Source organism: Nicotiana sylvestris, chromosome 7 (genome assembly GCF_000393655.2).
Source record: "Nicotiana sylvestris chromosome 7, ASM39365v2, whole genome shotgun sequence".
Classification (NCBI taxonomy): Eukaryota; Viridiplantae; Streptophyta; class Magnoliopsida; order Solanales; family Solanaceae; genus Nicotiana; species Nicotiana sylvestris.
In genome coordinates, this window is record NC_091063.1 from 168,805,485 (window position 1) to 168,816,687 (window position 11,203).

At 38.5% G+C, this 11,203-nt stretch overlaps 1 long non-coding RNA gene across 1 annotated transcript; it reads right to left on the reverse strand.

Moving 5' to 3' along the window:
- Window positions 1-294: 294 nt before the first annotated feature.
- Window positions 295-7,485, reverse strand: LOC104224944 (uncharacterized). The gene is made up of 5 exons (XR_710460.2): window positions 7,387-7,485; window positions 5,325-5,458; window positions 1,700-1,773; window positions 984-1,473; window positions 295-841 (listed from the first exon to the last, which is right to left on the reverse strand). It is a non-coding gene; the product is annotated as an uncharacterized lncRNA (long non-coding RNA).
- Between the last annotated feature and the right edge of the window lie 3,718 nt (window positions 7,486-11,203).

The following is an 11,203-nucleotide window of genomic DNA, read 5'->3' on the forward strand; positions in this document are numbered from 1 at the left end:
TGACTATTATTCATTAGGTCGTTTTTAATGGACCCGCAAAATTTAGTAAATTCGGAGTCGGTCGCCTGAATTCTTGCAGATGATGTGAACTATAGCACACGAAAATCTGGGAATCATCTTGAATTCCTATTTCATGGTCCTAATGCATTAAAAAATGAGGAATGGTGATGACGAAGTAGTGACTATTGTTCGTGATGCCATTTTCTATGGGCCCGCACAATTTTAAGAGATTGAGGGCTGGTCGCCCGAATTCATAAAGATGGTCGTGGACTATAACACACGAAAATATGGTAATCGTCCTGAATTTCTGTTTTATGGTTCAACTATTCAAGATCTTGGCCAAAAACGAGGAACGATCTTAGCAAAACGATGACTATTGTTTATTAGATCGTTTTTAATAGGCTAGCAAATTTTTAAAAGATTCGGGGTCGATTGCCCGAATTCATGCGGATGGTATGGACTATAGCTCATGAAAATCTAGGAATCATCCTAAATTCCTATTTGATGGCATAAAACGAACGGTAATGGCGAATCGATGATTATTGTTTATTAGGTCATTTTTATAGGCCTACAAAATTTGAGGAGATTCATGGCTGGTCGCCTCCCTTTCCCTTGCGCATACTGCCCTCTTACCCACTGTCTCTTTGCAGTGCCTTCTTGAGAAGTTTCCATAGCCCTACCATTGCTATGATGAACAAGAATGGAGACACTGGGTTTCCTTGGCTTAGATCTCTCTTCTGAGAAAAAATCCCACAAGTGCACCATTCACCAGAATTGAATAGCCCACGTCGGAGATGCTAAATGTTATCCACTTTGACCACAAGTCTTGAAATCCCATCTTCTGCAGGACATTCCAAAAGAAGTTTAGCCACTAATCATTTTCTTTCTTTTATTTGTTTATTCATTTCAGTTCTTGTTTTGATTAATATAGTTTAGCAAATGTATACATTGTATGGAATAAACGAAGCATTCCAACATTTTACCATATGGCAGTTTTAATAGCACAGATTCAGTGCTCCCGCTGACCCTATTTCACAATATTCCATCCTCTTTGAAGGAAAACTTTGTATATCCGCCGGCTAGGTGCTTTAGCTCCTGAGAGGAAATTCTTTGATCATATCATCTTCGTCATGGGGTCTTCAATTCATGTCATGTCTTCCTTGTTATAGCTAGTGTTAATATTTCATCCTTTATTTTGGATTTTCCAGCATTTCTCCTCTCACTGTCTATTTACGTACGTGAATATAGCTTTCATGTAAATTTGCCGTTCTTTGGTATAATCTGTGCTTCTATCACATTGTTTAAACATAGACACCTTCATTTTTCCACAAGGAAATCTTCAAGCTCCACGTTAATTTTACAATGACAAAGTACTTTGCTCCATGAAAAAGGCTGTCCGCAGGGGATGAGAATTCAGAAGCAGCAGCAGCAGCAGTAGTGCACAGAAAGAAATCCTAGAACGCCGCAAGAAAGCTGCAAAGCATAAGGGAACTCTCTCAAGGTCACCAATGAAACACATATAATTATGAGTCCTGTTCCATTACAGTGAGAAGAGAAGAATAACATAGAAGGGAGAAAAGCCTAGGATCACTTTTTTTTACAAATTTGTTTCCAGTCAGATAATCATTAACTTAGTGAAGTATTTATCCTCAAGCATAAAAAATTGAGCATAAAGCTTAGGAAATATCATTACACATACCTAATATATGACAATGTTGGAAGCTGGCTCTTTATAGCTTCACTGCAGGAACGCTCGAAGCTTGCTCTTTATAGCTTCATTGCAGGAACGCAAACAATTAGATCTTTACATAGCTAAATTTTCTAATAAAAGAGAACTAGTCACATATGTTGCTCCTTCTTAAAAATGCAATTCTAATGCAGTTAAGATTATATAGGAAACTAATGTAAATTCCAAACACTAGTAGCAAGTAAAAAGATCTTGAATAGCTGAACCATGAATGGACTCTAAGAATATTCCCAACACTCAAAATCTTTTATTTTAACCCTTAGACTCCGTTACATTTTATTTTGTTTGTAGAGACAGCTATATCTTAGGTTATAACTGCAGAAAGATAAGGGAGAATGAATTCACATCTGCAAACTCTTTTGGCAAGGGAGTAAATGCCAAGTAAGAAAAGTTATTTAACACCTCCTAACTGTTTTTTGTATGATACTTGACTTCACATCATAGATTAACATCCTTGACTCATTATAATTTTCAGTCAAATACTTCCTTTTGGAAACAGCTTCTCTACCTTCCCTAGGTAGGGGTAAGCTCTGCGAACGCACTACCCTCCCGAGACCCCACTTATGGGAATATACTGGGTTTTTTGTTGTTGTTGTACTTCCTTTATTTTCAAAGGTTCTCTTTCTCCGGTGAATGATCTCAGCTTTTCGATATGATGTCTTCTAAATTAGATGCTTTACATTGGTTAATTACTATGTCCCTGTGAAATTTCTTCCCAAGCTTACAGTTATTTCACGTAAAACAACATTAATGGAGAAGGAAAAGGGGGAAATCCCTGTTAGTAAACCAGATAACAAATTAGTTTACTGTAAAGATATTAAGTGTTTGCACTAATTAATACAAGATATCTCTTGTTACTCATCTTGATTTAGTTGATTCTCACCAGGTTATGTCCAACAAGTTTGTTATGCCTTCTGTTTGTACTACTGGGCACAAGAAGGAATCTCAAATGCATGTCACAATTTTTGTGAAACTACTAACAGCATAACCAGAATGTCTACAGGGGCTTTAAGCACAAAATGCAATGAAGAAAAAATTGAAAAATACACATGTAATATAAAAATAATAGCAGTAACTATATCCACATATAATAATTTTATGGACTGAAATTAATGGAGTAAAAACTATGTGAATTGTGAACTAAGTTAAACCATCTTATAGTTTTTTTTTTTTAATTCAAAAGAAAACTATGGAGTTTTAAGTTTCTAATTAAGTTGACCAATTTAATTATACTAAATTTCTAACCTACTGATACTATTGACTAACAAATTCATCAATAACGCTTTCTTAACATTGACACATCGTTTTGCCAACTATATTTATTGTTTAGTTCTATCCTCTTTAAACCAAAGCCCCTTGGCATTGAAGAGCATGCCTTAGTTCCTGCTAATGTAACACGGATGGCAACCACTCCCATGAGTTCCTTTGACTAGCGCGTCCTCCAAAATCTCATGCTGCACCTATATTAACGAATTCAGCGCTGGTGCGGCTACACACTAGATTTGGTCAATTAACCTAGAGTGCATCGATTAAAACTGAAATAGTATGGTTAGGTCCACACCTGCATCAAATAGAAGCACTTGAGTCCATGTAAATGCCCTGCACAAATGCGCTGCCTAAGCAAGGTGAAATGCCCGGCCTATTCTGCACCTAATTTTAGGGTGTAAACACTCTTCAAGTGGGCTTTACCAAAATTTATCAAAAGTATAGGAAGTTGGCGTGACAAGCAATGATAAGTGAATTGCTTCAGTTGTTGTGCAGTACCTAATCCATATCTAGGGCAAGGTCTCAACCAAATAAATGACCACAGAATAGTACTCTTGGAGTAATTTGACAATCAAGAAGCAAAATTTGTTGATGTTGCAAAGGTTAATGCTCAACTTAGTAAATGAAGAAAATATGAGCTAGCGCACTGCATTTTATCTGCACTAACTGAAATCTTGCAAGTGATTCATATGCACTTGGCTCTACAAAATATGTCGCGATGTCTCAATGTCTCAATGTGGTTAAGAATTACAGTGGCTTCCCATAGACAATGAAGCTACATTTTTCTGATTCTTCAACCACGATAGATGTTCACATTAACTCTATCAGCACACATATTAAAGGGCAACCCGAAACACTAAGCTCCCGCTATGCGCGGGGTCCGGGGAAGGGACGGACCATAAGGGTCTATTGTACGCAACCTTACCCTGCATTTTTGCAGGAGGCTGTTTCCATGGCTCGAACCCGTGACCTCCTGGTCACATGGCAGCAACCTTAACCCAGAATAGCCTGAAATATGAACATTGCAACTTGTTCAAGGAGGCAGGACCACTGCATCCGAAAAATTTCAGTTCAACCGTAAGATTCTTTTAGTTTACACCCAAAAAACCAGTTCAGAAAAAACAAATTATTCTAGGAGTAATATTCTTCTATTACATAACGATTCCCCCTCAAGTGTAGCCTGCAGTTTGTACGGAAACATATTTTGAGTCAACCTGAAAGCGGAAAATAATCTTGACCCCCACAGCAGGACCACATCTTAGAAAGTATTTATATAAAGCCATCATAATAACAGATGGCCTTTGAATTTTATGAAATACAAAATGAAAGGACCTGTAATAAAATCTTATCACACAATCAATACAATTCAATCAGATAATTCGTCACATGTAATATGCACCACATAAAAACACCACATAAAAATGAAGCTACATTTTTCTGATTCTTCAACCACGATAGATGTTCACATTAACTCTATCAGCACACATATTAAAGGGCAACCCGAAACACTAAGCTCCCGCTATGCGCGGGGTCCGGGGAAGGGACGGACCATAAGGGTCTATTGTACGCAACCTTACCCTGCATTTTTGCAGGAGGCTGTTTCCATGGCTCGAACCCGTGACCTCCTGGTCACATGGCAACAACCTTAACCCAGAATAGCCTGAAATATGAACATCGCAACTTGTTCAAGGAGGCAGGACCACTGCATCCGAAAAATTTCAGTTCAACCGTAAGATTCTTTTAGTTTACACCCAAAAAACCAGTTCAGAAAAAACAAATTATTCTAGGAGTAATATTCTTCTATTACATAACGATTCCCCCTCAAGTGTAGCCTGCAGTTTGTACGGAAACATATTTTGAGTCAACCTCAAAGCGGAAAATAATCTTGACCCCCACAGCAGGACCACATCTTAGAAAGTATTTATATAAAGCCATCATAATAACAGATGGCCTTTGAATTTTATGAAATACAAAATGAAAGGACCTGTAATAAAATCTTATCACACAATCAATACAATTCAATCAGACAATTCGTCACATGTAATATGCACCACATAAAAACAGCAATACCCCACATTCAAATGCATAAAAACAAATACAAAACAGAGAAGCCAATCTTTCACACTCATTACTGGAAGTTTTTTATCCATTCTCGTATTGGTCAGCAAGTCAATACCTTTGCACATCTATCCATAAAATCTTTATAATGTTTATTTATGTTGATTTTGCCCTGGGATTCTATAAAAATGGATATTATTCCGTGCGGATGTTGGTCATGGTGGGTAAAACTTGTATCAGTCCAAGAACATACCTCTCTAAGCTTCCCCAAATATCAGGACCACCTCTTTTATATATGCTATTTATTTAGTACATCCCAAACGATACGTTAAACTAGCATTTCAGCATCAGTGATGTCTCATGCCATTGGCTTCTCCTGAAACAAATCTGCTGGAGGCAACATGACAAGATAAGTGAGTTATCTGGGCTGTAGTTGAGTAAACAAGTCATATTGATTGGAAAATGCCTAATACAAATACAGGACCACCGGTGCTAGTTCTACTCTTGAAGTAATCTGAACAATCAAGAGAAACAACATTTGGAATCATTGCAGAGATTAATTCTCAAATAAGCTTTTAAAAAAAGATCAGCTGAAGAACTACAGTTTTATCTGCACTAAGTTAAAAATTGCAAGTGATTGATATGCACTTGCTCTAGAATACTTTTTTTTTTAAATATTGTAAACCCGTCAAAAGGTGGCTATTGCCACTTTGCTTCCTTAATGACTCAAAGACCCGAGCTCATGGTTGGAGGTGGAGGGCCTTTTTCCACCAGGTTATCCTCCCTTGTTGTCTCTACTTATAAATGTCTTATCGTCTTTCAATTCTGCAGTTAAAAATTAGGTTCCCTCCCATAAATAATGAATCTTGATTTTGGTGATTGTTCAAGATCACCAGATGATTTTCTCAACTCCAACAGCAGAAACATCATTTTCAAGATATACACCATCCCACAAAAGTCTTACAGATTAACAATCCCAGCAATGTCCAAGGAGGCAGGACCACAGAGTTCAAATACTTCAACAGTAAGATCCTTTTAGTTTACATCCAAAACACCAGTTCAAGAAAAAACAAAATATTTTGGGAGTAGCATTCTCTTCTATTACACATTCCTTCCTGCTTAAGTCTAGCCTGCAGCTCGTACGGAAGTATATTTTCAATCAACCTAAAGACAGAAGTCAATCCCCCCCTCCCCACCCAAAAGCAGGACCACATCTTCAAAAAATTTATATACAAGCCATCACAATGGTACATGATATTTGAATTTAATACAAAATGGAGAATGATAGAACTATAATAGTATTCTATCGAACAATCATTACATGGCATGTGCACCAAAAAACAACATATATCCTACGTTTAAACACATAATGAGACAACAAAAACACCTAGTGAAGCCGACATTTCACGCACATTACTGGAAGCTTTTAATCCAGTCAAAGCTTTCTCATATAGGCAAGCAAATCATAACCTTAGCAATTCCATCCAGATTCTTTTTTATTGTTCACTTTTGTTGATTTTTCCTAGGATTCTATAAACACAGATATTATTCGTTTCATAAGTTGGTCATAGTGAGTACAACTTGAATACTCCAAGAACATATCCTTTCTAAACTTCCACAAGTACCGGGCGAATCCAGGATTTGAACTTAATGGATTCAAACTTTCAAAGTACTCAACTCCATGAGGCAAGAAACACTTGGTGATTTCTTCCCATCAACCTAAGTCTTGGTGGACAGAGCTAACTGGTACCTGAGCTACCAAGTTGTCCCGAACATCACCGTCATTAAATGAAATTAAATTTTATATAGCAGGTTCAATTGAACCCGTTCCTAAAGCTATAGGTCCGTTCCTGACCAGAACCACCTATTTTATATCTGCCATTTTTTTTTTAATTTTTTTGGGTCATCTAATAATTCCTCGTTTTATTATATGATAAGCTATACCACAATACCGACAAATTATGGAAAATAATTATCAGGAGAGAAGATCCATAGTACCAATAATTTATTAGAGTATAATTTTCATTAGGTAGGCCATTATCACGTAAATAAATGAGAAAGCAACAAACTGAAACGATCACACATTATCAATTCAGATTTCAAATTGAGACTTATAATCCTTATGCTGTGATAGTCGTCATGAAGAGAGTTACATCAGACGTCATTTGACTGAAAAACCAACGAAATATTTCTGAAAATTTCACTAAATAGATGCATTATCTAATACACATAAAACATCAAAATGTCGGACTAAAAATTCGGAAATTCAATCAACACATACAGAAAATAAATTAAAAAGAGAGAAAAATAATGACCTAAGGAAGAAAGCTCGCGCCACCGCAGAGTTGTCCGACGCCGCGGAATTTCAGCCACCGTAGATGGAGGTGAATCGCGAACGTTACTGTTAGAAATTTTAGATTTTAAAATAAAGAAGTTAAAAATATGAACGTTATACTAAAAAATAAAATGAAAAAAGTAAAAGGATAATGACACACGGGCTAAACTCAATTGGTTTTTTTGACTTTTTACAAACTACTAGTTTTTACTTTTATGACCCTACCTTTTTTTTTTATAGATGAGAGATTTATTTTTACACATAAGAGATCTATTTTTTACACATAAGAGATCTAAAAAAGTCATTTTCTTAAATTTAAAATTGTAAAGGTGTTTACCGTGAAAATGATAATAACAATTAGATTTAATTTTGTGGTTCTAAAAATACGTGATTTATTTTTATGCTAGTTGTTAGGCAATAGATGTTAAGTGTGAGACTAGAAAATAAGATAAGAGCTAGAATGCAGTGTGTTTAAGCAAACCGAGAGGCTGAGAATCGGGACCTCGAGCCAGGTGATACGGGCCTCGAGGTCGAGCGAAACGTTAGGCTATGACCGGCCGATGAAGGCTAACAATTCTAAGTGCTTTGATCTGAGCTCTTTATGATCAATAACGAGCAATAAACGAAGAACAATTAATGAAACACAATGAATATAAGCAATAATTGTAAATAATAGAATCAAGAGAGAATGTGTTAGAGAGTAGAAAATGTTCTTGTATTGAATGTTGTATTGAGTATTAGATGTGTCTACAAAATGACAAGGATCTCCTTTATATATGTGGGGGGAATTCCAACATAGTACAAATACATTTATTACAAAGATATATGGCCGGTACAACCATTTAATGCCACGGTACGGGCTCATGCTAGCCTAATAGACCTAGATCAGCTTTAATCACGTGCTTTGGGAACTTCCCATCTGTCCAGCATAGCCTTTGCTTTGTACTGCCTCGAGGTCAACCGTTGAGAACCCTCGAGGGAAAACTCCGAGCTAAACTTCGAGCCTTCCGGGGGTGGTCTCTACGAGATGCCCTATCGATCATAAAATCGAGCCCTCCGATTTTACTATATACAGATAGTCCCCGCGTTTCTTAGATTAAAATGATAAGAAACGATTGTGACACTGAACTCCTCGAGCCTTTTATGATGATGTCATGCTTATGACATCAGCTTTTGCAATAACTGAGACATCACGTCGACACGTCTTTTCTTGGAACATTTATTGTAGTGTTGGTTTACTTTCTCAAGGCGATAATATCACCGCCGATCCGTCTCCCAACATGCATTAATTGCGCTTGTCAATACATTTCCCAAAGGCATTGATTGCGTCGTCGGTTGCACTGCCACCTTTTCTATAAATGGAAACCTTTCTGGAACCAAAGCTTCATTCAATCGTTCTCCAACAGCCTTTTTTACTCTCTTCTCCTCTTCGTCCTCATCCAATGCCGTTTCTCATGTTTGAAGCCCGTGGCCTTAAGGTCACGTGGCAGTGTCCTCATCAGTTACGCCATGGCCCTTTCCCAGAGCTTTCCTCTATTGAGCGGGATTGTACTGATTTTTTATTGTTGTTGTTGTTGTTGGACCAAGATAATGAAAGAGAAATCTGAAATTATTTTCGTGTTAAAGGATATGTGGACTATGGACTTCTACTCATCTCTCTTAACTACTCGGTGCGGCGCCTCGCTCCTTTTGCTTTCCGTGGAGTGAGGTGGTACCATCTACTAATTGTTGCATCCCGCACCGGTGCAACGTCTCAAGAAATGGCTTCACAATAGTAGTGCTGGCGAGATCCATACTCGTCAGATTTTTCACCCAGCCACTTCTTCATCCCTCTCCGTTTCTTCATCTTTTTCTGCTTCTTCCTTATCTTTTTCTGCTTCTTCTTCATATTTTTCTGCTTCTTCTTTATCGTTTTCTACTTCATCTTCATCCTTGAAGATGCCGTTTGGAAGATCGAGATGAGTCCCCCGAGGAGATAGTTCTCGAAGATACTGCCGCCGAGGATGCACCCCCGAGAATAGATTAGACTCTTAGTTATTATTATTATTATTATTTTCTTCTTTGTTTTTGTGTAAAGACCCTTCGTAGGCTTTTGTAATCATGTGAAAGGACCCCTCGTGGGGTTTTGTAATCATGGTTTATTAATATAAAGATGTTTCTTTGATTTGTCTCTGATTTATGCTGGATTACCTTTTATTTGCATTTTTGAAGAATTTGAGCATGTGACTCTACCGATTGGCCCGAATACCGGACCCGGGCATAGGTATTCCCTCGATTCTTGATCGGTCAATATGATTTTCCTTGAAACCCTTTGCCGTCTCTCAGACCAAGTCCGGGTTTACCCGTTACAGACTTAGACTGCCAAAACTGACGACTTTGAATCCAGTGAGAATGGGGCCTCGATTTTTTGAACAAACTTAACTCCATTTAGATCCCGTTGGTAGTCTTCGAGGGAGAATTTGCTCAAACGCTTGAGAATAAAGATAGCCCCAGGACTTTCACAAACAATACTGAGTGAGATTTAGCCTAAGTTCAGTGGCCTAAAAAACTTAATTTGAACTTAGAGTGGAGGTAGCCCTAAGGCTTCATCAGTAATTCTTGAGTGTGAACTGGCTCGAGCTCAAGTATCTCGAGGACCAAGGAATTGAGTGAATGACCCGCATTCACAATAGTAGAAATCCTCAAGGCAGGATACTACCTCGAGGCTGGGCTTATATATGAGTAGCTCTTTTAGAGCTTATCTTCCGTTTTGACAGGGGTCCTCGAGATCAGACACCATCTCGAGACTCATAGTGATATTAATGGCTTCTTAGAGCATATCTTCTTTTTGACGGGGGTCCTCGAGATCGGGTACCATCTCGAGGCTTTGTAATGATATTGATGGCTCCTTAGAACCTTTCTTCTTTTTTGGCGGATGTCCTCGAGATCGGGTACCATCTCGAGGCTTGTAATGGTATTATTGGCTCTTTAGAGCCTTTCTTCTTTTTTGGCGGAGGTTCTCGATATCGGGTACAATCTCGAGGCTTGTAATGGTATTAATGGCTCTTTAGAGCCTTTCTTCTTTTTTGGCGGAGGTCCTCGAGATCGGGTACCATCTCGAGGCTTGTAATGGTATTAATGGCTCTTTAGAGCCTTTCTTCTTTTTTGACAGAGGTCCTCGAGATCGGGTACCATCTCGAGGCTAGGTCGATGTAGGGGTCTTTGATCCCAAAACGTCGTATGGCAGCGTCAATTGTATGACATGGTTATGAAACAACCGAGGCGATCCCGCTGGTATTTCTTCCCAAATCAATAAAGGCTTAGTCAGTATTTTTAATTGGCCTTTGAGGCAGGCGGACATTTACCGCTTTCTATATAGGTTTGTCTTCCTTCCTTTGAGGATTCCACTATCCTGAATAGCTACCCCCCTCCATAGAATTCTTCTTTCCTATGTTAGGACTTTCACCACTTTGACTTTGAAGCCCTCGCTCAAATTCTCTGATTTTACCATAGTTATGGATGCTATGCCGGGATTCTCTCAGCATGGAGGAGGAAGTTCCGCCTCTGGTTCCCTCCTGGTTGATAGTTTGCCGCTGGTGTCAGGGCCAGCCAACCTCGGGACATTTTGTTTCAAGAGGGGATTTTTCGTCAGGACAACCCCCCAACATTCAGGGTCATTGGGAGTATGCCTGAAGTTTATTTCTTTAATAGGAAAGGGGCACCCTGAGTCAGTGAGGAAAGATTGTGGCTGGGGGGAAAAGGTAGTTATGTAGGTACCTTCCCTGGAGGAGAGCATTACGGATCACGCCGAGGGGTTT